The 26388-nt window shown below is 49.4% G+C and overlaps 1 protein-coding gene across 1 annotated transcript in view; it reads right to left on the reverse strand.

Moving 5' to 3' along the window:
• LOC138282944 (protein mono-ADP-ribosyltransferase PARP14-like) overlaps positions 1-26388 on the reverse strand; it is a 570373-nt gene that overhangs the window by 161246 nt on the left and 382739 nt on the right. The gene's annotated exons all lie outside the window — the stretch shown is intronic.

Consider the following 26388-nt stretch of genomic DNA (forward strand, 5'->3'; position numbering starts at 1 on the left):
CAGAGACCCCTCCTGATAGGTGCTTACCTCTATCTGTAGCCAATCCTCCTCTGAGGGCTATTTAGGTTCTCTCCTGTGGGTTTCTCTTCAGATAACGACCTACAAGAATTCACCAGAGTTCCTCTGCATCTCCCTCTTCGACTTCTGCCAAGGATCGACCGCTGACTGCTCCAGGACGCCTGCAAAACTGCAACAAAGTAGCAAGAAGTCTACCAGCGATATTGTAGCGCCTAATCCTGCCGGCTTTCTCGACTGTTTCCTGGTGGTGCATGCTCTGGGGTCTGTCTGCCTTTACCCTGCACTGGAAGGCAAGAAGAAATCTCCCCTGGGTTGACGGAGTCTTCCCTCTGCTAACGCAGGCACCAAACTTCTGCTTCACTGGTCCTCTGGGCCCCCTCTCATCTTGACAAACGTGGCCCCTGGAACACAGGAGCTGGATCCAAGTGACCCAGACAGTCCAGTACTCCTTCTGTCCAAATTTGGTGGAGGTAAGTCCTTGCCTCCCCACGCCAGACAGTAATCCTGTGTATTGCGTGAACTGCAGCTGCTAGGGCTTCTGTGCACTCTTGCAAGGATTCCTTTGTGCAAAGCACAGCACAGGTCCCCAGCACTCCATCCTGCATTGCCCAACTCGCTGAGTTGATCTCCGGCTTCGTGGGACCCGCCTTTGTAGTGCTGAGACGACCACTGTGCTCAGATTTCTTGGATGCCTGTTCAAGTGCTTCTGTGGGTGCTGCCTGCTTCTGCGTGGGCTCTCTGTGTTGCTGAGCAGCCCCCCTCTGTCTCCTGATCCAAGTGGCGACCGCCTGGTCCTTCCTGGGCCCGGGCAGCACCCATTATCTTGAACCGCGACTCTTGCAGCTAGCAAGGCTTGTTTGTGGTCTTTCTGCGTGGAAACAACTCTGCATCCTCCAGCACGCCGTGGGAAATCTTCTGACCAAAGGAGACGTTCCTGGCACCTTACGTTGCTGCAGAATCTTCGCCTTCTTCTACTCAGAGGCAGCCCTTTTGCACCTTCATCTGGGGTTTAGTGGGCTCCTGCCCCCCCCCCGGACACTTTTGTGACTCTTGGACTTGGTCCCCTTCCTTTGCAGGTCCTCAGGTCCAGGAATCCGTCTTCTGGGGTAGTAGTGTAATTTTACTCTTACTTTTCAGGGTCTTGGGGTGGGGTATCTTGGACACCCTTAGTGTTTTCTTACACTCCCAGCGACCCTCTACACACTACACTAGGCCTGGGGTCTCTTTGTGGTTCGCATTCCATTTTCAGAGTATATTTTTGTGTTGCCCCTAGGCCTATTGTTCCTATTGCATTCTATTGTGTTCTAAGTGTTTGCACTACTTTTCTAAGTGTTTTACTTACCTGATTTTGGTCTGTGTGTATATTTTGTGTATTTTACTTACCTCCTAAGGGAGTATATCCTCTGAGATTCTTTTGGCATATTGTCACTAAAATAAAGTACCTTTATTTTTAGTAACTCTGAGTATTGTGTTTCTTATGATATAGTGCTATATGATATAAGTGGTATAGTAGGAGCTTTGCATGTCTCCTAGTTCAGCCTAAGCTGCTCAGCTATAGCTACCTCTATCAGCCTAAGCTGCTAGAACACTACTTATCTACTAATAAGGGATAACTGGCACAGGGTGTAAGTTCCACTAGGTACCCACTATAAGCCAGGCCAGCCTCCTACCCTGATGCCGCCTCACCTGCACCGCTCTGCAGTAAGAACACAACGCCGCTACACAACACCTCTGCTCCTCTGTCCCTTAGCACCGGAATCAATGCTGCATCGGATCCAGTGACTCCGTGTACCGGCCCGGTTTCTACTTATTTTACAAAGGTACTGTACCTGGGGGTTCACATGACTCTGTAAACGGCCCCATTGGCATTGCATTATAGGAAACGACTCCGTCATGATGCTGCTTAATATCAAATTACAGCATTTGTGCTTTTAGGCACTATTGTTGTGTTTTTAAGTGCTAAGATCATTTTTTAATGGTGTATTGTGGATTTTTGTCATATTTGGTCTTTTTTATTTAGATAAAATATTTACTATTTTTCTAAACCTGTGTTGTGTCATTTGGTACTAGTTCGGTTAACACATTGTCTCTGAGTTAACACTGCCTGCTCGTGCCAAGCTACCAAGGGGGTGAGCAGGGGTTAACTGAGTGTGATTCTCCTTTACCCTGACTAGAGTGAGAATCCTTGCTTGGACACGGGGGCAACCTGACTACCAACCAAAGACCTCATTTCTAACACTTATAATTACCCAGGACTAGAACAGGATTAAATCCCACCACTTCTCCCACCAATACTTTTCCTCAGGCCTGCCAAGCAGGGGAACTTTGCTATATTTTTCTCCTGCTTCTTTTAAGGCAAAATAGGCTAAAATTGGGCAAGACCTGGGGCAGACTATTAGCTTTACGAATCCAGGTGGAAAAGCTCCCTCTTACATTGCATCCATTTATGCACCCAACGAGAACCAGGAGCATTTTCTAAAACAGGCATCCCTGGACACTCTCAAGTACACCAACCAAGCTATCCTAATAGAGGAAGACCTGAATCTAATAATGAATAACGAGCTGGACTGGTCAGGGCAGAGATTTGGGCAGATGGTTTACTAATCGGGAGATGGGGAGTGGGGGGAGTAGGCATGGCTCCAGGACTGAGCCTTAGCTACATATAGAGGTCACTGCACTCCACACTACACATATTACTCACCAACTCACAAGATCTGTGCCCGCATTGGTAACTTCCTGGGCTTCCTGATGGGGCTGCTAGAATCAGGAGGCCTTTATTGAGCCTATGGTGCTCAGAACATGCTCCACTGACCCTTACCCTCCGAGTTGGAGACAGGGTAGCTGTTCCAGCAAGAGGCCAGTAGGGACTGAGAGATAGTCTGCCAGCTAGAGGTCTGTACAGACTGTGGGATAGTCTATTTTACAAACAGGGCATGATCCAGGAACTGGCTAGTGCCCTAGCAGCTTTCCTAGAGACTAACAACACAGAAACCACACACATAGCAACCCTTGGGGAGTCTTTAAAAGGGGTGCCAAGCAGAGAACTATTTGTCATCTCTGCAGCTGAGAATAAATTGTGAAAATAATAGAGTACAAATAAAAGGGCGGGTCAGAGAATTTGAGACAATTCACAAATGGACAGGGGCCTCGAGGATCTGGAGACAGTTTTGAACCCTTGGTTGTTTGGTGTCAAGCAACTCAGAATGATAAATCCAAACTGGTACCAGTATTGGATTTTTTGCAAAATGTACCCTGGGGCCATCTTAAAGGTGCCCCCTGCAAAAGCTAACTAACACTGGCATGGTTGCTGGCTGGTCACAACCAGCCTGCCACCACCAGACAAGATTCTGGAACCCTAGGGTGGAGGTGTAACACCTCCCTCCTCAGGAACATGCACTGCCCTGCTAGCAAGTTTCAAAGGGCTTACCGCCTTTGAAACTTGACCCCCAGGCCTTCTGCAAGCTGCAGACAACCACCCTCATTGCAAACCCCCACTTTTGGTGGGAGCAACATTGGGAAAACACACGAAGGACAGGAGGAGTGATCAGCACCAGCTTGCACCGCCTTTAAGGTGTTGCATGCCGGGTGACTCCTCCATTTCATTTTCCTCCATCTTGCAAGGTAGGAAAATAGCCAACCAGGTGTTGGGAAGTGACCTCAGCCCAGAGGAAGTGGTCACTAAGTGGGTGTAGCCACCCAAAGGTAGATGACCCATTTGTCACTACCACGGTACTCCCTAAACGCCCACTAAATCCAGTATTTAATGGGCATCCCTAGACCAGAAATTCAAATTCCAAGGACACAAGAAGACAAGCAACAAAGAAGACCCAAGGCTCGAGAATTAAAGTCCTGATGCACCAAGAAAAGGGTGCCAAACCCTGCCTGCTGCATCCAGGACTCAACAATCACCGCTGAGGGGTTGCCCAGACATCAGACAGACTCTATAAACCATCAGAGGACCTCCATTCTTCTGAAAATTGCTGAAGATCTCCCTTCACAATGAAGGCATCACTTTTTTGCATCAATGACCCAAAAGCCAGTGAAGTCCAGTTCACTGACCGGCTGCTGACCAAGGAACCAGACGCCAAAGAAAGACCAAATTTCACCCGACGGACCCGGAGGACAGACCTTTATTGATACTGTGGGTACAACAAAGGCTTTGAATTTCTCCAAGATTAGCCTAACTGCACAACCAAGCTACCACAAAAATTAGAGCATTAGGTGGTCTAGTGTTTACCTCTGTAAACCGTGTGGTTGCCCGGACCCATTGCACAGCGTACAGCATTTTTCACACTACACTGGTGCTTTACGGACAGAGTAGTAGCTGGGACACATGTGGAAACTCCAGTGGCTGCCTAGTAAGCATAGGGCCTGGCGCCTATACTCAAGGCCTGTCACTAGAGCCTCCCTTGTGAACCTGGACTCCATAGGAATACCCAGGGGTCTGACTACATTCCTCTCCCCTTTGACACCTATCTTGAGAAACCCTGACTTCTCCCTGGGCCTCCACCCTACTGCACCACAGCTTGGCATCAAGCAGGCTGTAGATCAATAGAGTGTTTCTTTGACACCAATGGGATCGTCCCATTTGACCAACTAAAGGTGGGGTATGGCCTTCTCGAGATGGTGCGTCTCTGTTACCTCTAGATCGGGCACTGGGTCATGAAGCCTACAGTGTGGCCTAGGGGCAGAGACTACTAAGGCCTTTCGCGAAATGGCTTCTCATAAAGGATGGAGATAAGAGACTAGTTTGCAAAATCTACACCCTCCTCTCGGGCCACTCCAGGAGGAAAATCTACACCTCAACTGCGGTGGGAGTGGAAAGTGGGGCACCCCTTGCACCTAAGGAATGGGAGGAAATACATTATCACGCACGCCATACTGCATGCAATGCAGCTATCATTGAAATGGCTCTAAAAATACTCACATACTGGTATCTCACACTCGCCAAACTACATCAAGGTAACCTGACCTGTTGTGCAACCTCCTGGCAGGGCTGCGTGGGTCACATACACTTTACTACATCTCCTCTGGCCGTGCCCTAAACTGGTTCCAAATTGGAAGGAGGTTCTGATGGACACCGACACACACACGAACACGCAACTTCCAGGACTTTCAACATACAATGTACTGGGCCTTACCAATACCTTAACATACCGGCTGAAATCTAATTGCAGACACCACTTTGGTTTAGTTCTGGCGGTGGCTCTCCAGTGCATCCTCTCCCACTGGGGCTCTGACAAAGTTTTTTTTCACAGCACCTGGGCTACACAGACTATGGCTGATCCTGGGCATGGAAAAACTCATACTGGTGGCACAGCATCACCCCACACTTACCAGGACCTATGGGACTTATTTGTCTCTCTTCTGTCCAAGGAATTCAACTAGCTGACTTACCCTAAATACTTGTGAGTCCTGCACCTAATCCCTGATGCATCCCTGAGAAAATTGGATGCAGACCCTCACAGATCTAAGCAGACCCCCAAGAGGACCTTTCCGGTTAGAAATAGCATCGAACCTATGTAATCAATGGCAGGCCCAAATACGTGCTGAAAAGCACTGAACAGAAAAGAAACATTTCACTTTAGTTTCAGAAAGTACCTTGTGGTTAGCTGACTGAGCACGAAAGACAAGACACATTTCTTGTAAGCTTCAGGAAACTGACAGGGCAATGGTGGGTTAGTGCAGATGTCACAAAAATAGGTCACCACAAGTCTCATCTACTAGGAAAATGAGTGAGCCGAGATGCTTCTTGTAGGAAGTTAGCCTGGTGTCTGGTGAATACCCAAGGTATTTACACCTTATACCAGGTCCAGGTATTGTAGGAAGCGGCCTGGTTCGTAGTGGATACCTATGGTATGTACACCTTATACCAGGTCCAGTTATCCCTTATTACTGAATTGTATGCAGTGTCTAGAAGCCAGGCTCCCTAGAGGTAGCTGTGGATGAGCAGCCAAGGCTTATCTAAGATACATGCAAAGCTCACGCAATACCACTGTAGTCACAGAGTACTCACACACATGAAAGAAAATAGACTAGGGGTTAGGTAGAGTAGTTTTTTTTCTTTCCTCTCACCCTAACACTCACTACACTATGTCTACTGCTGGGCCTAGCTCTGAGGTCATGGGTACTCCCTATGAGGGCATGACCTTCAAATACCTCAAGGGGCTTTGCTCAGAAAGGAGCTAAGATGTAGGGAATAACCCTAATAAGAATTTACTTTTGAGTCTCCTTCTTCAGGATGACCAGGAGCAGTCTGGTACCCAGGAGGAGGAGGAGGAGGGAGATTCTACCCCTTTAGAATCAGGACATCATCCTGAAGATTCAGGGGCGGGCTCTTCAAAAGATCTTCCCCTTAGCAAACCATCTAGTCTAGCTGGCAGTGGGAGGGGTAGTCACTCTGGGAGGGCTCCCTTCACACCTAGAGGTCAGGTCACTAGGGTTACTAAGGTTAGGGAAAGATCTACCTCTGCCCACTCACATGTTCCTCATTTTCTGAGGGGTCCCACACTTCCACTCCAGGTGATGACTCCATAGATAGGGAGCATAGAAAACTGAGGCTGGAAGACGCCAGGCTGAGGCTGCTGTAGCAACAGCTAGCCCGAGATAGGGAGGTCTTAGCTGTGGAGAGAGAGAGGCAGGGGTTGGGGTTAGTTCCCCATGGTGGCAGCAGCAGTTTCAGGAGTTATGGGATCAGGGAGGACCCCACTGACTCTAGAAACTTTCATAAAATTGTTCCCCCATTCAAGGTGGGGGATGACATCCCAAAGTGGTTTGCTGCACTTGAGAGAGCCTGTAAAGTTCAGAAGGTCCCTCATAGGCAGTGGGCTGCTAATCTTTCGTTGTCCGTCTCTGATAAAGGGAGGGAGAGACTCCTCACTGTCAGGGAGAATGACTCAGACAATTATGGTATTCTAAAAACTGCACTCATAGATGGTTTTGGGCTCACCGCAGAGCAGTACAGAATAGAATTCAGACAAACCAAAAAGGAATCCTCACAGGATTGGGTTAACTTTGTGGGCTGTTCTGTCAAAGCTTTAGAAGGTTGGTTACCCGGCAGCAAAGTGCCTGACTATGAGGATCTCTATAAATTTCTATTGAGAGAGAGCATATGTTGAATAACTGTGTGTCTGATTTGTTACACCAATACTTGGTAGACTCAGATCTGACCTCTCCCCAAGAATTGAGAACAAAGGCAGAAAAATGGGTCAGAGCAAGGGTGAGCAGAAAAGCTCATACAGGGGTGACAAAGAAAAGAAGAAAGATTGGAAAAATCTCAGGACAAGCACGGGGACAAACATATACATAAAGATTCCTCTTCAGGACCACAACACTCCTCTGGGAATGGGGATACAACCTCTTCTTTCTCCTCCTCTTCTAAACACAGTAAAAAGCCTTGGTGCTATGTGTGGAGAGGTAAAGGCCATAGGCCAGGTGACAAGTACTGTCCAGGTAAAGCCCCTGAGCCTACCACCACTACTACATCCACTTCAACTCCTAGTGCCCCTAGTAGTAGTAGCAATAGTGGTGGGACTACTGGCAATAGTCAAAGCAAAGGTGTGGTTGGGTTCACTTTTGGGTCCATCATAGAATCTGGGGTAGGTGTATAAACCCCCAAGACAGTTTCTGTCTCACCTGGTGGCACTGGCCTTGCCACCTTGGCTGCTTGTCCCCTTAACATGGATAACTACAAACAGTCAATTGAAATAAATGCTGTTGAGGCCCATACCTACAGGGACACAGGTGCCAGTATCGCTTTAGTGACTGAAAACTTGGTGTCACGTGCACAACACCTCCTTGGACAGCAGTACCAGGTTACCGATGTCAACAACTTCACTCAGTCTCTCCCCTTAGCTGTAGTGCAACATAGTTGGGGTGGAGTTACTGGCCCTAAGCATGTTGTGGTGTCACCTAGCTTACCTGTAGACTGTCTCTTAGGTAATGACCTAGAGGCCTCAGGTTGGGCTGATGTAAAGTTTAGGGCCCATGCATCCATGCTGGGCATCCCTGAGGAATTGCTTCCTTTCATTTCAAGTGAGATGAAAAAGCAAAGAGAAAGAGCCCTGAAGCCTCAGGATCCTCCTCGCCCCACAGGTAAAAAGGGTATCAGAGTATCCCTTTCCCACCCTACCACTAACTATACGATTCCTGTGGTGGGAGATACCTCTCCTAGGGCGGAACCTGTACCAAGGGAGTCCACAACTACCACAGCTAAATTCCCGGAGGCAAAAGTCCCTCTCTGTGAAAACACTGAAACAGACAAGCATAACTGCATTGTTTTGGTAAATTTAAAGCAACCCTCCAGCCCCCCCTAGAGCGAAATTTGTGCAGCACCCCTTCATTACCTCTAAAAACATAGGACAGCAGCCCTGTCCTTATGTGGAGCCTTTAGGACAGCAACCCTGCCCTGCTCCAACCCAAGAAGGACAGCAACCCTGTCCTCTCTTAGAGCCAAGGGGACAAACATTTTGCCCTGCACTGGCCTTGCATCCCTGTCTGGCACTGCAATCCTTAGGACAGCAGTCCTGTCTTGACATATGATTCCAGGGATAGTCATCCTTTCCCATTTTAAAACTTTTTAATAACCTTACAAATAGGGAATCTCAGAGTTCACACTTGCACTGTTCTCTAGATAAAAATCTTCAAACAGGGCAGTTCACCTCCCCATAGGGAAAGGGCCATACAGTGGATGATAAACGGAGGAACCACTCTATTTCAGATCTACTCTCCACTTTTCACCACTTAGACAATAAAGTCTCATCTGGCCAAGGTTAGCCTTATTGTCCTTCGTTTGGGGGGGTGGGTGGTTGTGTGAGAAAGTAGCCTCTTTCTAGCATGGATACCCCCATGTTTGGCCTGTTTGGCAGTGTGTTTAACTGTGTCACTGGGGTCCTGCTAACCGGGACCCAGTGCATATGCTCTCTCCCCCTTAAATGTGGGTGTTGGATACAGTTAACTCAGTATTTCATCCCAAATTGTATTCTGGTCACCCCTTAAAAGTCCCTAGTATATGGTACTTAGGTACCCAGGGCATTGGGGTTCCAGGGGATCCCTATGGGATGCAGTATTACTTTTGCCACCCAAAGGGAGCCCATGCAAAAACTTCTGCGGGACTGCCACTGCAGCCTGCGTGAAATGGTGCATGCATCCTTTCACAGCCATTTTCTCTGCACCAGGGGCCAGATGTAGCAAGTCGGCAATTTGCGACTTGCAAATTGCGAGTCCCTGTGACTCGCAATTTGCAAGTCGCAAATTGCTATGCAGTACGGTGTCTCAGACACCGACTGCGACTCGCAATGGGGTCGCAATGACCCACCTCATGAATATTCATGAGGTGGGTCGCAAATTGCGGCCCCATTGCGAGTATAGGCACTCGCTAACATGGAGGCCTGCTGTCGTCAGCAGACCTCCATGTACGCGACCTGCTTTTCAATAAAGCAGTTTTTTTTTTTTAAGTGTAGCCCGTTTTCCTAACAGGAAAACGAGCTGCACTTCAAAAAAAACGAAACCTTTAGTTTCGTTTTTTTTTCAGGGCAGGGAGTTGTCCCTTGGACCACTCCCTGCCCTGAAAAAAGAATTTGGGGTCCAGTCACAAACTGGAAGGGGTCCCATGGGGACCCCTTCCAATTTGCGAGTGGGTTACCATCCACTTGAAGTGGATGGTAACTGCGACTCCAGGAATTGCATCCCACTGCGAGTCGCAAATAAGAATGGAACACCCCTTCCTATTTGCGAGTCGGAAATGCATTTTGCGAGTCGGAGCCGACTCGCAAAATGCATTTCTGAATGGCAAAGTGGCTTTTGCGCCTCGCAAACGGCGATTTTCGCCGTTTGCGAGGCGCAAACACTTTGCTACATCTGGCCCCAGGTCACTTATAAGTCATCTATATGTTAGGTCTTCCAAACCTGAAGGCTGGGTGCAAAGTACCTGTGTGTGAGAATACCCCTCCACTAGCAGAGGTGCCCCACCATCACCCAGGACCATTTTCCCGCACTTCGTGAGTGCGGGGACGCCATTTGTCACATGTACTGGACACAGGTCAATACCTATGACCAGCTGCACAATGGCAACTCTGATTATGGCCATGTAAGGTGTCTAACATCTGGGAATTGTACCCCAATACTGATTCTAGTATTGGTTGTACACTTCCATGCACTGTGGGGGCTCCACAGTGGACCCCCAGTACTGCCATACCAGCTTTCTGAGGTTTTCCAGGCAGCCCCAGCTGCTGCCACCTCACAGACAGGTTTCTGCCCTCCTGTTGCTCAAGCAGCTTGATCCCAGGAAGGCAGAACAAAGCATTTCCTCTGGGAGAGGGGTGTTGCACCCTCTCCCTTTGGAAATAGGTGTTACAGGCATGGGAGGGGTAGATTTCCAGAGCCTCTGGAAATGCTTTGAAGGGGACAGATGGTGCCTTCCTTGTATAATCCAGTCTCCACAGGTTCAGGGACCCCGAGTCCCTGCTCTGTCACGAAACTGGACAAATAAAAGGAGAGTGACCACTCCCCTGTCCATCAACACTCCAGGGGTGGTGCCCAGAGCTCCTCCAGAGTGTCCCTGGGTTTTGCCATCTTGGATTCGATTCCAAGGTAGTGGGGCACTCTGGAAGCATTTGAGTGGCCAGTGCCAGCAGGTGACGTCAGAGCCCTCCTCTGATAGATGCTTTTCTGTGTAGCTCACCAATCCCCCTCTCAGGGCTATTTAGGGTCTCTCCTCTGGGAGTTTCCTCACATTCGGATTGCAAGACTCCAGCAGAAATCCTCTGCATCCTTTACTTCACCTTCTACCGACGAAGTTGCATCTGGACCCTCCAGGAACTCTACAAACTGCAACAAAGAAGCAAAGATGACTTCTGCAACATTGTATCTTAAGCTCCTGCCAGCAACTGCAACAGTTTCCAGGTTGTGCATCCTCTGAGGACTGCCTGTCTTCAGGCTGCACCAGAAGAAGCGAGAAAATTTCCCTTGAAGTGAAGGAGTCATTTCCCTGCTCCAGCAGGCACCCCTCTGCAGTGACGACCAGTGGCGTGGGTCCCCTCTCCTGACAAAGTGCGTGGATCCAGCAACACGGGTGATGGACTGAAGAGGTCCCGACGGTCCTAAGGTTCAGCTGTCCAACTTTGGTGGAGTAACAGCTTGCCTCCCCACGCCAGACAGTACCCCGTGCACCGCGTGTTTTGCAGTTGCCAAGGCTCATGTGTGCCTTTCACAAAGTTCTTCAAGCACAGCACAGTGTGAGAAAGTAGCCTCTTTCTAGCCTTGTTACCCCCACTTTTGGCCTGTTTGTGAGTGTATGTCAGGGTGTTTTCACTGTCTCACTGGGATCCTGCTAGCCAGGGCCCAGTGCTCATAGTGAAAACCCTATGTTTTCAGTATGTTTGTTATGTGTCACTGGGACCCTGCTAGTCAGGACCCCAGTGCTCATAAGTTTGTGGCCTATATGTATGTGTTCCCTATGTGATGCCTAACTGTCTCACTGAGGCTCTGCTAACCAGAACCTCAGTGGTTATGCTCTCTCTTTACAAATTGTCACTAACAGGTTAGTGACCAATTTCACTAATTCACATTGGCATACTGGAACACCCTTATAATTCCCTAGTATATGGTACTGAGGTACCCAGGGTATTGGGGTTCCAGGAGATCCCTGAGGGCTGCAGCATTTCTTTTGCCACCCATAGGGAGCTCTGACAATTCTTACACAGGCCTGCCACTGCAGCCTGAGTGAAATAACGTCCACGTTATTTCACAGCCATTTACCACTGCACTTAAGTAACTTATAAGTCACCTATATGTCTAACCTTTACCTGGTAAAGGTTGGGTGCTAAGTTACTTAGTGTTTGGGCACCCTGGCACTAGCCAAGGTGCCCCCACATTGTTCAGGGCAAATTCCCCGGACTTTGTGAGTGCGGGGACACCATTACACGTGTGCACTATACATAGGTCACTACCTATGTATAGCGTCACAATGGTAACTCCGAACATGGCCATGTAACATGTCTAAGATCATGGAATTGTCACCCCACTGCCATTCTGGCATTGGGGAGACAATTCCATGATCCCCCGAGTCTCTAGCACAGACCCGGGTACTGACAAACTACCTTTCCTGGGGTTTCACTGCAGCTGCTGCTGCTGCCAACCCCTCAGATAGGTTTCTGCCCTCCTGGGGTCCAGCCAGGCTTGGCCCAGGAAGGCAGAACAAAGGACTTCCTCAGAGAGAGGGTGTTACACCCTTTCCCTTTGGAAAAAGCTGTCAGGGCTGGGGAGGAGTAGCCTCCCCCAGCCTCTGGAAATGCTTTGATGGGCACAGATGGTGCCCATCTCTGCATACGCCAGTCTACACCGGTTCAGGGATCCCCCAGCCCTGCTCTGGCGCGAAACTGGACAAAGGAAAGGGGAGTGACCACTCCCCTGACCTGCACCTCCCCTGGGAGGTGCCCAGAGCTCCTCCAGTGGGCTCCAGACCTCTGCTATCTTGAAAACAGAGGTGCTGCTGGCACACTGGACTGCTCTGAGTGGCCAGGGCCAGCAGGTGACGTCAGAGACTCCTTCTGAAAGGCTCTTACCTGTGTTGCTAGCCTATCCTCCTTCCTATGTAGCCAAACCTCCTTTTCTGGCTATTTAGGGTCTCTGCTTTGGGGAATTCTTTAGATAACGAATGCAAGAGCTCATCAGAGTTACTCTGCATCTCTCTCTTCACCTTCTGCCAAGGAATCGACCGCTGACTGCTCATGACTCCTGCAAAACCGCAACAAAGTAGCAAAGATGACTACTGCAACCTTGTATTGCTGATCCTGCCGCCTTCTCGACTGTTTTCCTGGTGGTGCATGCTGTGGGGGTAGTCTGCCTCCTCTTTGCACTAGAAGCTCCGAAGAAATCTCCCGTGGGTCGATGGAATCTTCCCCCTGCAACCACAGGCAACAAAAGACTGCATCACCGGTCCTCTGGGTCCCCTCTCAGCACGACGAGCATGGTCCCTGGAACTCAGCAACTCTGTCCAAGTGACTCCCACAGTCCAGTGACTCTTCAGTCCAAGTTTGGTGGAGGTAAGTCCTTGCCTCCCCACGCTAGACTGCATTGCTGGGTACTGCGTGATTTGCAGCTGCTCCGGCTCCTGTGCACTCTTCCAGGATTTCCTTTGTGCACAGCCAAGCCTGGGTCCCCGACACGCTAACCTGCCTCCGGCGTCGTGGGACCTTCTTTTGTGACTTCGGGTGAGCTCCGGTTCACTCTTCTTCGTAGTGCCTGTTCTGGCACTTCTGCGGGTGCTGCTTGCTTCTGAGTGGGCTCCTTGTCCTGCTGGGCGCCCCCTCTGTCTCCTCACGCAATTGGCGACATCCTGGTCCCTCCTGGGCCACAGCAGCATCCAAAAACCCTAACTGCGACCCTTGCAGGGCTGGAGGATCCCTGAACCGGTGTAGACTGGCTTATGCAGAGATGGGCACCATCTGTGCCCATCAAAGCATTTCCAGAGGCTGGGGGAGGCTACTCCTCCCCAGCCCTGACACCTTTTTCCAAAGGGAGAGGGTGTAACACCCTCTCTCTGAGGAAGTCCTTTGTTCTGCCTTCCTGGGCCAAGCCTGGCTGGACCCCAGGAGGGCAGAAACCTGTCTGAGGGGTTGGCAGCAGCAGCAGCTGCAGTGAAACCCCAGGAAAGGTAGTTTGGCAGTACCCGGGTCTGTGCCAGAGACTCGGGGGGTCATGGAATTGTCTCCCCAATACCAGAATGGCATTGGGGTGCCAATTCCATGATCTTAGACATGTTACATGGCCATGTTCGGAGTTACCATTGTGACGCTATACATAGGTAGTGACCTATGTATAGTGCACGCGTGTAATGGTGTCCCCGCGCTCACAAAGTCCGGGGAATTTGCCCTGAACAATGTGGGGGCACATTGGCTAGTGCCAGGGTGCCCGCACACTAAGTAACTTAGCACCCAACCTTTACCAGGTAAAGGTTAGACATATAGGTGACTTATAAGTTACTTAAGTGCAGTGGTAAATGGCTGTGAAATAACGTGGGCATTATTTCACTCAGGCTGCAGTGGCAGGCCTGTGTAAGAATTGTCAGAGCTCCGTGTGGGTGGCAAAAGAAATGCTGCAGCCCACAGGGATCTCCTGGAACCCCAATACCCTGGGTACCTCAGTACCATATACTAGGGAATTATAAGGGTGTTCGAGTATGCCAATGTGAATTGGTGAAATTGGTCACTAGCCTGATAGTGACAATTTGTAAAGAGAGAGCATAACCACTGAGGTTCTGGTTAGCAGAGCCTCAGTGAGACAGTTAGGCATCACACAGGGAACACATACATATAGGCCACAAACTTATGAGCACTGGGGTCCTGACTAGCAGGGTCCCAGTGACACATAACAAACATACTGAAAACATAGGGTTTTCACTATGAGCACTGGGCCCTGGCTAGCAGGATCCCAGTGAGACAGTGAAAACACCCTGACATACACTCACAAACAGGCCAAAAGTGGGGGTACCAAGACTAGAAAGAGGCTACTTTCTCACACACAGTTCCAGCCCCCAACACTCCTTCCTGTGATGCACAGCTTCCTGAGTGGTTTTCCAGCGGTATGGGATCCCTTTGTGTTGTGTTGCGTGGGCCTCCATTTGTACCTTCTTTGTCCCCGTGCTGTGGGACTCCTGCACGCACTGCCTGGTCTTCTGAGGGCTCTCTGAGTTGCTGAGGGCCTCCTCTGTCTCCCCCTCCTGGGCAGAGGTCACCAGGTCCCTCTTGGTCCCAGGCAGCGCCTTTTTCCATTAACTGCGAGCTCTGCGTGTGCCAAGACTTGATGGCGGACTACAGCAAGGAAAACCAGACTGCAATCTTCCATCCGGCGTGGAACATCATCTGCACCAACCAGGAACCCGCATCTGCCTTCTTCGGTGAAGTACTGACTGTTCTTCTTCACCGGTGGTTCTTCTTTTGCACCTTCATCCGGGCTAGGAGGAGCTCCTGTTCTCCCGGGACTCTTCAGTGCTTCTTCGACTTGGTCCCCTTCTTCCACAGGACTTCAGCTCCAGGAATCCATTGTTGGTGTCTTGGAGTCTCTTCTGTTTTATGCATAATCTTCTATCACGTGTTCTTGTGTGTTCTAGGAAACGTACTGTGATTTACTCCTGCTTTCCTGGGCTCTGGGGTGTTTTCTATTACTTACCTTTGGTGTTTTCTTATACTCCCAGCGCCCCTCTACACACTACACTTTCCTAGGTCAGAAACCGACTTTCGCATTGTTTTTACACCTAATTCTGCATTCTAGTGTGTATACTTTGTATATTAATTACCTCCTAAGTGAGTATAGTCTCTAAGGTATTTTTGGCATTTGTGTCACCAGGCTTTGTTCTGATTTTACACACCCAGCGATGTTAAGTTGAAATCCAGTCGCACGGTGTCAAGAAAGAGCGCTGCGTGGGGGCTTGTGTCGGTAACAGCAGCCACTGCGGGTGTTGCATGTCGTTTCTCCTGCCTCGTTGCGTCGATCTTGCAGCCGCGGTGCAGGCGGAGTGTCGATTTTAGCCGCAAGGCCGTCAACGCGTCATTTATCAGCCGTGAGAAGGGTGGTGTGTCGAAAGCTTCCCCGCACGGCGGTCTTTGCTGGCATTTCTGCCCTTTTCCACCAGCTGCACCTTTCAAGGGCCCAGAGACAGGTTAGCGCACCACTTGGCAGGCAGGACTCTCAGCAGAAAGCCCAAGTGCTGGCAGAGAGAAGTCTTTGTTGTCCCTGAGAACTCAACAACAGGAGGCAAGCTCAGTTCAAGCCCGTGGAGATTCTTCACCAGTGGGAAGTCACACAAAAGTCAGTCTTTGTCCTCACTCAGGTAGAAGCATATACTGCAGGCCAACCCAGCAAGCACAATCACAGGTAAAGGGGCAGTACTCCTCCTCCAGCTTCTCCAGCTCTTCCCCTGGGAAGAGGTTCCTCTTGGTTCCAGAAATAATCTATTGTTTTCAGGGGTTTAGGGGGCTCTTCTTATACCTCTTTCTGCCTTTGAAGTAGGCCTACATCAAAGAGAGGCCTTTGTTGTTTTCAAGATCCTACCTTGCCCAGGCCAGGTCCCAGACACACACCAGGGGGTTGGAGACTGAATTGTGTGAGGGAAGGCACAGCCCTTTCAGGCGTGGGTGACCACTCCTCCCCCCCCTCCTAGCACAGATGACTCATCAGGATATGCAGGCTTCACCCCAGCTCCCTTTGTGTCACTGTCTAGAGAGAGGTGCAAACAGCCCAACTGACAAACTGACCCAGACAGGGAATCCACAAACAGGCAGAGTCACAGAATGGGTTAAGCAAGAAAATGCCTACTTTCTAAAAGTGGCACTTTCAACCACACAATCTAAAAACAAACTTTACTAAAATATGTATTTTTAAATTGTGAGTTCAGAGACCCTAAACTCCATATTTCCATCTGCTCCCAAACTGAATCTGCACTTTAATATTATTTAAAGGCAGCCCCCATGTTAACCTTTGAGACAGATAGGCCTTGCAACAATGAAAACCGAATTTGGCAGTATATCACTGTTAGGACATGTAAAACATATAAGTACATGTCCCACCTTTCACATACACTGCACCCTGCCCGTGGGGCTACCTTGGGGATACCTTAGAAGTGCCTTACATGTATAAAAAGTGAAGGTTTAGGCCTGGCAAGTGGGTACACTTGCCAAGCCGAATTGGCAGTTTAAAACTGAACACACAGACACAAGCAGTGGCAGGTCTGAGCCATGTTTACAGGGCTACTAATGTGGGTGGCACAATCAGTGCTGCAGGCCGACTCGTAGCATTTGATTTACAGGCCCTGGGCACCTCTAGTGCACTGTACTAGGGACTTATTAGTAAATTAAATATGCCAATCATGGAAAGTCAAATACACATCCATTGTACATAGGAGAACTTGCACTTTAGCACTGGATGGCAGTGCAAAGTGCCCAGAGTAACAAAAACAGCAACAACAGAGTCCAGCATACATCAACAACCTGGGAAACAGAGGCACAAAGTTAGGGGAGACCGCACCAAGGATGCCAAGTCTAACAGGAGGCTACCCCTCCCAAGCCTGTAACACCTATTTCCAAAGGGAGAGGGTGTAACACCCCTCTCCCAAAGGAAATCCTTTGTTCTGCCTTCCTGGGCTCGAACTTTTCAAGCAACAGCAGGGTAAAAACCTGTCTGTGAGGTGGCATCAGCTGTGGCTGCCTGAAAACCTCAGAAGGCTGAAATGGCAATACTGGGGGTCCTCTAATGAGCCCCCAGAGTGCATGGAATCATACAACCAATGTTTGCAAAAGCCTTGGGGTATGATTCCAACATGTTTGATACCAAACATGTCTATGTTCGGAGTTACCATTATGTAGCTGGACATAGGTAGTGACCTATACAGTACACATGTAAAATGCCACAGCCGCACTCACGAAGTGTGAGAAAATGGTCCAGGAGGTCGTGGGGGCACTTCTGCTAGTGCAGGGGTTCCCTTCCACACAGGTACTTTGCACCCTGCCCTCAGGGCTGAAAAGCCTGCTATCAGGGTGACCTATAAGTGACCTGGTATAGTGTAAATGGCAGTGAAAGGGTGTATGCACCCTTTCACGCAGGCTGCAATGGCAGTCATGCAGAAGCCTATGCATGGGCTTCCTATGGGTGGCAATATATATGCTGCAGCCCATAGGGATCCCCTGGAACCCCAATGCCCTGGGTACCTAGGTACCATATGCTAGGCACCAGTATGCCAATTGTGGGTGAAATACTGTGTTAACAGTATGTAACAACCACATTTAAGGGAGGGAGCATAATTACTAGGTCTATCCTGATTAGCAAGATCCCAGAAGACACAGTCAAGCACACAGGCCAAAAGTGGGGGTAACCAAGCTAGAAAGAGGCTCTTTTCCTACAGGTACCCCCTTTTAGTAAAGTGTAGGCAGTGTCTAGAAGACAGGCCCTCTAGAGGTAACTGTGGATGAGCAGCCAAGGCTTATCTAGGAGACATTCAAAGCTCATGCAAAATTACTGTAGTCACAGCGTACTTACACACAAAAGAAAATACTCAGTGTTACAAAAATAAAGGTACTTTATTTTGGTGACATAAATGCCAAAAATACCTTAGAGACTATACTCCCTTAGGAGATAGGTAAAATCCACAGTATATACAGGGAGTGCAGAATTATTAGGCAAATGAGTATTTTGACCACATCATCCTCTTTATGCATGTTGTCTTACTCCAAGCTGTATAGGCTCGAAAGCCTACTACCAATTAAGCATATTAGGTGATGTGCATCTCTGTAATGAGAAGGGGTGTGGTCTAATGACATCAACACCCTATATCAGGTGTGCATAATTATTAGGCAACTTCCTTTCCTTTGGCAAAATGGGTCAAAAGAAGGACTTGACAGGCTCAGAAAAGTCAAAAATAGTGAGATATCTTGCAGAGGGATGCAGCACTCTTAAAATTGCAAAGCTTCTGAAGCGTGATCATCGAACAATCAAGCGTTTCATTCAAAATAGTCAACAGGGTCGCAAGAAGCGTGTGGAAAAACCAAGGCGCAAAATAACTGCCCATGAACTGAGAAAAGTCAAGCGTGCAGCTGCCACGATGCCACTTGCCACCAGTTTGGCCATATTTCAGAGCTGCAACATCACTGGAGTGCCCAAAAGCACAAGGTGTGCAATACTCAGAGACATGGCCAAGGTAAGAAAGGCTGAAAGACGACCACCACTGAACAAGACACACAAGCTGAAACGTCAAGACTGGGCCAAGAAATATCTCAAGACTGATTTTTCTAAGGTTTTATGGACTGATGAAATGAGAGTGAGTCTTGATGGGCCAGATGGATGGGCCCGTGGCTGGATTGGTAAAGGGCAGAGAGCTCCAGTCCGACTCAGACGCCAGCAAGGTGGAGGTGGAGTACTGGTTTGGGCTGGTATCATCAAAGATGAGCTTGTGGGGCCTTTTCGGGTTGAGGATGGAGTCAAGCTCAACTCCCAGTCCTACTGCCAGTTCCTGGAAGACACCTTCTTCAAGCAGTGGTACAGGAAGAAGTCTGCATCCTTCAAGAAAAACATGATTTTCATGCAGGACAATGCTCCATCACACGCGTCCAAGTACTCCACAGCGTGGCTGGCAAGAAAGGGTATAAAAGAAGGAAATCTAATGACATGGCCTCCTTGTTCACCTGATCTGAACCCCATTGAGAACCTGTGGTCCATCATCAAATGTGAGATTTACAAGGAGGGAAAACAGTACACCTCTCTGAACAGTGTCTGGGAGGCTGTGGTTGCTGCTGCACGCAATGTTGATGGTGAACAGATCAAAACACTGACAGAATCCATGGATGGCAGGCTTTTGAGTGTCCTTGCAAAGAAAGGTGGCTATATTGGTCACTGATTTGTTTTTGAATGTCAGAAATGTATATTTGTGAATGTTGAGATGTTATATTGGTTTCACTGGTAATAATAAATAATTGAAATGGGTATATATTTGTTTTTTGTTAAGTTGCCTAATAATTATGCACACTTGATATAGGGTGTTGATGTCATTAGACCACACCCCTTCTCATTACAGAGATGCACATCACCTAATATGCTTAATTGGTAGTAGGCTTTCGAGCCTATACAGCTTGGAGTAAGACAACATGCATAAAGAGGATGATGTGGTCAAAATACTCATTTGCCTAATAATTCTGCACTCCCTGTACACTAGAATGTAGAATTAGCTGTAAATCACAATAGTTAGAAATGGGCCTGGGGGGGACACAAACCATGTACTAAAATAGTGGAATGCGAAAGAAAACACTAAGCTGTTAAAAAATAAAGGTACTTTATTTTTGGAACACAATACCACAAAGTACTAGAAGGGCAATCCTTCAATAGGAGGTAAGTAATTAGCTAATTGTATACACTAGTAAACAGTAATAGGCATACAAAAGATTAGAAGACAGTGCGAATGTAGATAACAAATAGTGACCCAAGGAAGAGCCCAAACCATATACTAAAAAAATGGAATGCGAACACAGGACCCCAACCTAGGTAAGTTGAATGTTTAGAGGGAAGCTAGGAGTACCAGAACACCACAGAGGTAAGTAACACGGTACCCCCCAGCGACCAGGAAAGCAGGAGTAAATCACTGGAATTTCCCCAAACCACCCGAAAGGAAAGAAAAGAAGAAACAAAGACACCCAAACAACACTGCAAGAAACCAGCGGTGTATTCCTGGAGAAGAAGACATGTAGAGAGAGGGGACCAAGTCCAAAAGTGTCAGTGGAGTCCAGGAGGAGTAGGAGCTACTACCCAACAAGCTGTACTTGCAGGAGTTGATCGACGGTGAGGAAGAACAGGCCAGCACTGCCACCCTGGAGCCGGAAAAGAGTTCCTGATGGATGTAGAAGATGCCCCACACTGGAGTGAAGATTGCCCATGGGAGTCGGTGCAGGAATTCCACCAGCGAGTCTTGGCAAAGGCAAATTCGTGGTTAGTGAAAAAGGGGAGCTTCCGGGGACCAGAAAGACCCAGGAGGAGTCAACCCAGGAAGGCGAGTCAGAGGGGACCCTCAACGACACAGTGAGTCCACAGGAGCAAAGGCAGTACTCACAGGAGTCCCACAGGATGGGGACACAGGAGTTGCAGGAGGAGCCTATTTAGCACTACAGAAAGGTATCCTACACCGTAGGAGAACCACACAGAGGGCTGTGCTTTGCAGCAAAGAGTGCTGGGGACTGGAGCTACATGTCCCCTAAAGATCCCTTGGAGGAGATGCAAACAAGCCTTTGCCAGCTGCAAGAGACATGGTGCACGGGGTTATTGTCCTGCATGGGAAGGCAAGGGCTTACCTCCACTAAAGTTGGACAGCTGGTAGAGAGAACCAAGAGAACTACTGCGGCCTATCACTCGTGATGCAGGATCCATACAGCTCAAGATGAGAGGAGATCCACGCAACCAGTCGTCATTGCAGCAGGTGCCTGCGGATGCAGGGGAGTGACTCCTTCTCTCCAAGGGAGATTCATTCTTTCTTCAAGTGCAGACTGAAGACACGCCGCCCTCAGTGGATGCACAGCCGGTGGGAATGTTGCCATTGCTGGCAGGATCCCTAGAAACAATGTTGTAGAAGAGTTCTTTTTCTTGGAGGCAGCTTGTCGGGTCCTGAGGGTTCCAGTCACAGTTCTGGAGGCCAGAAGTCGAAGTGGAGGTTGCAGATGAGTCCTGCTGGAATCTTGCAAGCCGAATCTGAGGACCCACCCAAGAGAGAGACGCTAAATACCCCTGAAAGGGGGATTGGTCACCTAGCCAGCTAAGTACCTATCAGGAGGGGGCTCTGATGTCACCTGCATGGCCTGGCCACTCAGATGCTCCCAGAGTTCCCTGCCAACCTTGGAAACAAGATGGCAGAACCCAGGTACCCTCTGGATGAGCTCTAAGCACCATCCCTGGGGTGGAGATGGACAGGGGAGTGGTCACTCCCCTTTCCATTGTCCAGTTTTGTGCCAGAGCAGGGACTAGGGGTTCCTGAACCAGTGTGGACTGCTTTACAGAGGGTACCAAATGTGCCTTTCAAACCATACCAGTGGCTTGGGGAGGCCACTCCTCCTAAGCCAGCCACACCTATTTCCAAAGGGAGAGGGTGTTATCTTCCTCTCTTAAAGAAAATCCTGTGTTCTGCCTTCCTGAGCATCATCCGATCAAGCAGCAGGAGGGCAGAAATCTGTCTGACGGGTGGCAGCAGCTCGAGCTGCCTGGAAAACCCTGTAAGACTGGTGGTAGCAATGCTGGGGGTCCTATAAGGAGCCCCCAGAGTGCATGGAATCATATTTCTAATACTTGCAACGGTATTGGAGTATGACTCCGACATGTTTGATACCAAACATGCCTAGGTTCGGAGTTACCATTATGTAGCTGGACATAAGTAGCTGGATATATGTAGTGACCTATGTTCAGTACACGCATAAAATGGCGTCCTTGCACTCACGAAGTCCAGAGAAATGGAGCTGGAGTTGGGGGGTCACCTCTGCTAATGCAGGGGTGCCCTCACACAGGTACTTGCACCCTGCCCCCTGGGCTAGGAGCACCTGCCATAGGGGTAACTTACAGTGACATGGTGCAGTGACCTGGTAGTGAAAGGGTGCATGCACCCTTTCACGCAGGCTGCAATGGCAGGCCTGCAGAACACTTTGCATGGGCTCCCTATGGGTGGCATAATACATGCTGCAGTTCATAGGGATTCCCTGGTACCCCAATGCCCTGGGTACCTATGTACCATAAACTAGGGACTTACATGAGGGTACCAGTATGCCAGATGTGGGGTGAAAAATGTCCCAGCAACCAAGTTTAAAAGGAGAGAGCATAATCACTGAGGTCCTGGTTAGCAGGATCCCAGTGAACACAGTCAAACACACTGATAAAAAGGCAAAAAGTTGGGGTAACCAAGCTAGAAAGATTCTACTTTCCTACACTTTTCACCTTAAAGCTTGCTTCCCTTCTAAAGCAATGCAGGTTTCACACCCTTTGTTTAAACACATATGTAGCAAGAGATATCAAGTGCCCATCCTGCCTTTGAACATTACAGGCAAAACATGTACTCACTTCTGCGAAACTACACTTTCACACTCTTTTGTAAAGCCCTGCTGTTCCCTTTACCTTGATTCGATATACACATGCAGGAAGAGACAACAGGTACACATCCTGCTTAAAGTCATACTGAAGCATGCATGCTTTTGCAAGAAACCACAAGTTTGCTCAAGCTAAAGGTCAGATAGCTACGACCAATCAAGTTTCAGCACACCATGACCCCTCGCTGCTAGGCCCACATAAACCTCTTGATTGTATGGTAACTGCACCACAAGGAGGGAAAAGTATGTGCTTTTGTTTCTAAGGATTTCTTTCATGTATCTAAGAATTAATATGTCTACTTTTGTTATTCGTATATCCTGTGTGGAAATTACTTACGTCACAGATGGAACTAGAACCTTTCTGTGGGTGTCCTTCTGTGGTTTTTCGGCATAAATACAGCAGCTTCTGAGCAGTTCATCGGACATCAGGTTGCATCTCCACAGAGGTGAACTGATCTCCCCTGCAGTGACTGATCTATCCTGCAGTAATTAAGTAAAGCTATATCATTTTGTCAAAATGTGTCTTTATTTTTATTTAATACATTTTTTAGCCAGCAGTTCCACTTGGAGTCAACGACTGCCACCATCCGGGAATATCACCTCTCCCTGTTAAGTGAATTTGTGCATCTCAAAATAAGGTGAAGAGACACCTATGTTATCAAAAGTCTCTTCATTCTTGGGGGCAGGTGGGATTTTAGGAGTTAGCATCATTTAAGGTGAGACCGGTGCGGACTCCATTCCTTTTAGTTAATAAGTTACATTTGACACTGTAATATGAACTACATTGGTATTTGTATGTAAAATTGTATATGACTTTTATGTAGCATCCCGGTGATACAGGTAACCAGACTAAACAGTGAAAAGTGGTCAATGGCACAGTAGGTGTTGAAGCTGAGCAACCAGTGTAGGCTCTGAGATGAGGCAAAGGGACTGTTCCAAAAAAGAGCTGTAAGCAGACTTCACCCCGAGTAAGATCAGAACACTCTAGTTGCTTTTGTAATCCCAGACCTTTAGTCTGGAAGTCACAATTTGTAGTTACAAAAATTGAATGGGTATCCCCTCAATGAATGCAGAGGGAAGTGACCAGTAGTTTTCTGCCATAGTATGTAGTTTTGTAGTTTAGAGTTTGTATGTAGTTTTGTAGTGCAGAATTGATATGTAGCTTTGTAGTTTAGAGTTGTTAAACCCATATATATGCCTGTAAATGGAAATGTGGTTAATATCATGTTTTATGTTGTTTTTGTTATACGATGTATAAACGTAGGATTTCTTATTTTGGGACAATTGTTGTATAATGTTAGGAAAGGAGAACTTATGTAAATAACTAACTCAGGCAAACGTCTCAAGAGTTTGCAAATCACCAATCACTTCAGGTCCCTGAATTAATGGTCCTTTTTCATAACAACCAGGTTGTTGATTTTTCCAACAACGCTGACCCCAGCAGGCTACCAATACCAGTATCACCTAATAATCCCTTAATGGGGGAAATTCTTGAACACCTAGGTATTAACAGTACATCACCTTTGGTCTAAAGACATATGCCGATGGGATAACAGTGGATCTTTTGGGTGATTAGATGACCCCCCAAAGAACTGATTAGAAACATTTCTAAAACTAAGGGGGTGATTCTAACCCTGGCGGTCGGTGTTAAAGCGGCGGCCAACCCGCCAACAGGCTGGCGGTAAAAAAAATGGGATTCTGAGCCTGGCGGGAACCGCCAACACAGACAGCCACCTTAACACTCCGACCGCCACGGCGGTACAAACAAACAGCGCGGCGGTCACCGCCAACAGACAGGCGGCAGACAATGTACCGCCCACACTATTCCAACTCACCAATACGCCACCTTTTCCGGGGCGGGAGCACCGCCGATAAAAACACGGCGGAAACAGACTACGGACGGGAAAACGCTCACCACTACGTACTCCAGGAGGAAGGAGGACAGCATGGAACCCGAATTAAACATCCTACCTGCTCTCGTCTACCTTCTCATCTACCACGAGTACGAAGTCCGGCGCAGACGACAACGGTGAGTACTGCACCTACGACACACGGGAGGGGGAAGACGAAAGGTTACGGGCACACACATATGCGACCCCCCCCAACTATGTACTCACCAATGCAGAGCACCAAGTCACAGTGACACCACCCAAACACCCCTGAAAAATGCTAGGACATAATCAAATTTGGAATAAATATTTATGTACCAAAAAGCTCCAGAAAATTATCGTACAACCATGAAAGATATTCACAACAAAACTAATGACATACACATCAGTGTATAACTGAAGTACCAAGTCCTGCACATCCTACGAATTCAGCATGTCCGTGGGCCAAAGTCTTGAGAAACAAGGGCAAAGCCCACACAGGAGACCTGAGTCCTTTGGAGAGAACACTGCAGGGGCATCAGATGTAAAAACTACAGGCACCTCAGGGGGAAGGGAAGGGGGGGCACCACAGCCACATGAGTCCACGACGCCAGATCCACGAGGAGCCACCATGCCCACTGGACCATCCTGGGGAGTGCAAAGCCACAGTCTCTCAATGTCTCTACAGTGGGTGGGCTGCCCACTGGACCATCCTGGGGAGTGCAAAGCCACAGTCTCTCAATGTCTCTACAGTGGGTGGGCTGCCCACTGGACCATCCTGGGGAGTGCAAAGCCACAGTCCATCAGGTGGATGACAGTCTCCACTGGTCAAGGAGGAGGCATGGTGGGCACAGTGAACCATAAACGGTGCTTGAGACGGCGGTGCCCAGCGGAGCGGGGCTTGAGATGGCAGTGCCCAGCGGAGCGGTGCTTGAGAGGAAGGGCCCAGCGGAGCGGTGCTTGAGATGAAGGGCCCAGCGGAGCGGTGCTTGAGAGGAAGGGCCCAGCGGAGCGGTGCTTGAGATGAAGGGCCCAGCGGAGCGGTGCTTGAGATGGCGGGGCCCAGCGGAGCGGTGCTTGAGAGGAAGGGCCCAGCGGAGCGGTGCTTGAGAGGAAGGGCCCAACGGAGCGGTGCTTGAGATGAAGGGCCCAGCGGAGCGGTGCTTGAGACGGCGGTGCCCAGCGGAGCGGTGCTTGAGAGGAAGGGCCCAGCGGAGCGGTGCTTGAGAGGAAGGGCCCAGCGGAGCGTGCTTGAGATGAAGGGCCCAGCGGAGCGGTGCTTGAGATGGCGGGGCCCAGCGGAGCGGTGCTTGAGAGGAAGGGCCCAGCGGAGCGGTGCTTGAGATGGCGGTGCCCAGCGGAGCGGTGCTCGAGAGGAAGGGCCCAGCGGAGCGGTGCTTGAGATGGCGGGGCCCAGCGGAGCGGTGCTTGAGAGGAAGGGCCCAGCGGAGCGGTGCTTGAGATGGCGGTGCCCAGCGGAGCGGTGCTTGAGATGAAGGGCCCAGCAGAGCGGTGTTTCAGACGGCGGTGCCCTGTTCAGCGGTGCTTGACAGGAAGGGCCCAGCGGAGCGGTGCTTGAGATGGCGGGGCCCTGTTCAGCGGTGCTCTTCTCCACGGCGGGGCCCTGTTCAGCGGTGCTCTTCTTCGCCGCGGGCCCTGTTCAGCGGTGCTCTTCTCCACGGCGGGCCCTGTTCAGCGGTGCTCTTCTGCACCGCGGGCCCTGTTCAGCGGTGCTCTTCTCCACGGCGGGCCCTGTTCAGCGGTGCTCTTCTTCACCGCGGGCCCTGTTCAGCGGTGCCTATCTCCACCGCGGGCCCTGTTCAGCGGTGCTCTTCTGCACCGCGGGCCCTGTTCAGCGGTGCCTATCTCCACGGCGGGGCCCTGTTCAGCGGTGCTCTACTCCA

The sequence above is a fragment of the Pleurodeles waltl genome, chromosome 2_2 (genome assembly GCF_031143425.1).
Source record: "Pleurodeles waltl isolate 20211129_DDA chromosome 2_2, aPleWal1.hap1.20221129, whole genome shotgun sequence".
Classification (NCBI taxonomy): domain Eukaryota; kingdom Metazoa; phylum Chordata; class Amphibia; order Caudata; family Salamandridae; genus Pleurodeles; species Pleurodeles waltl.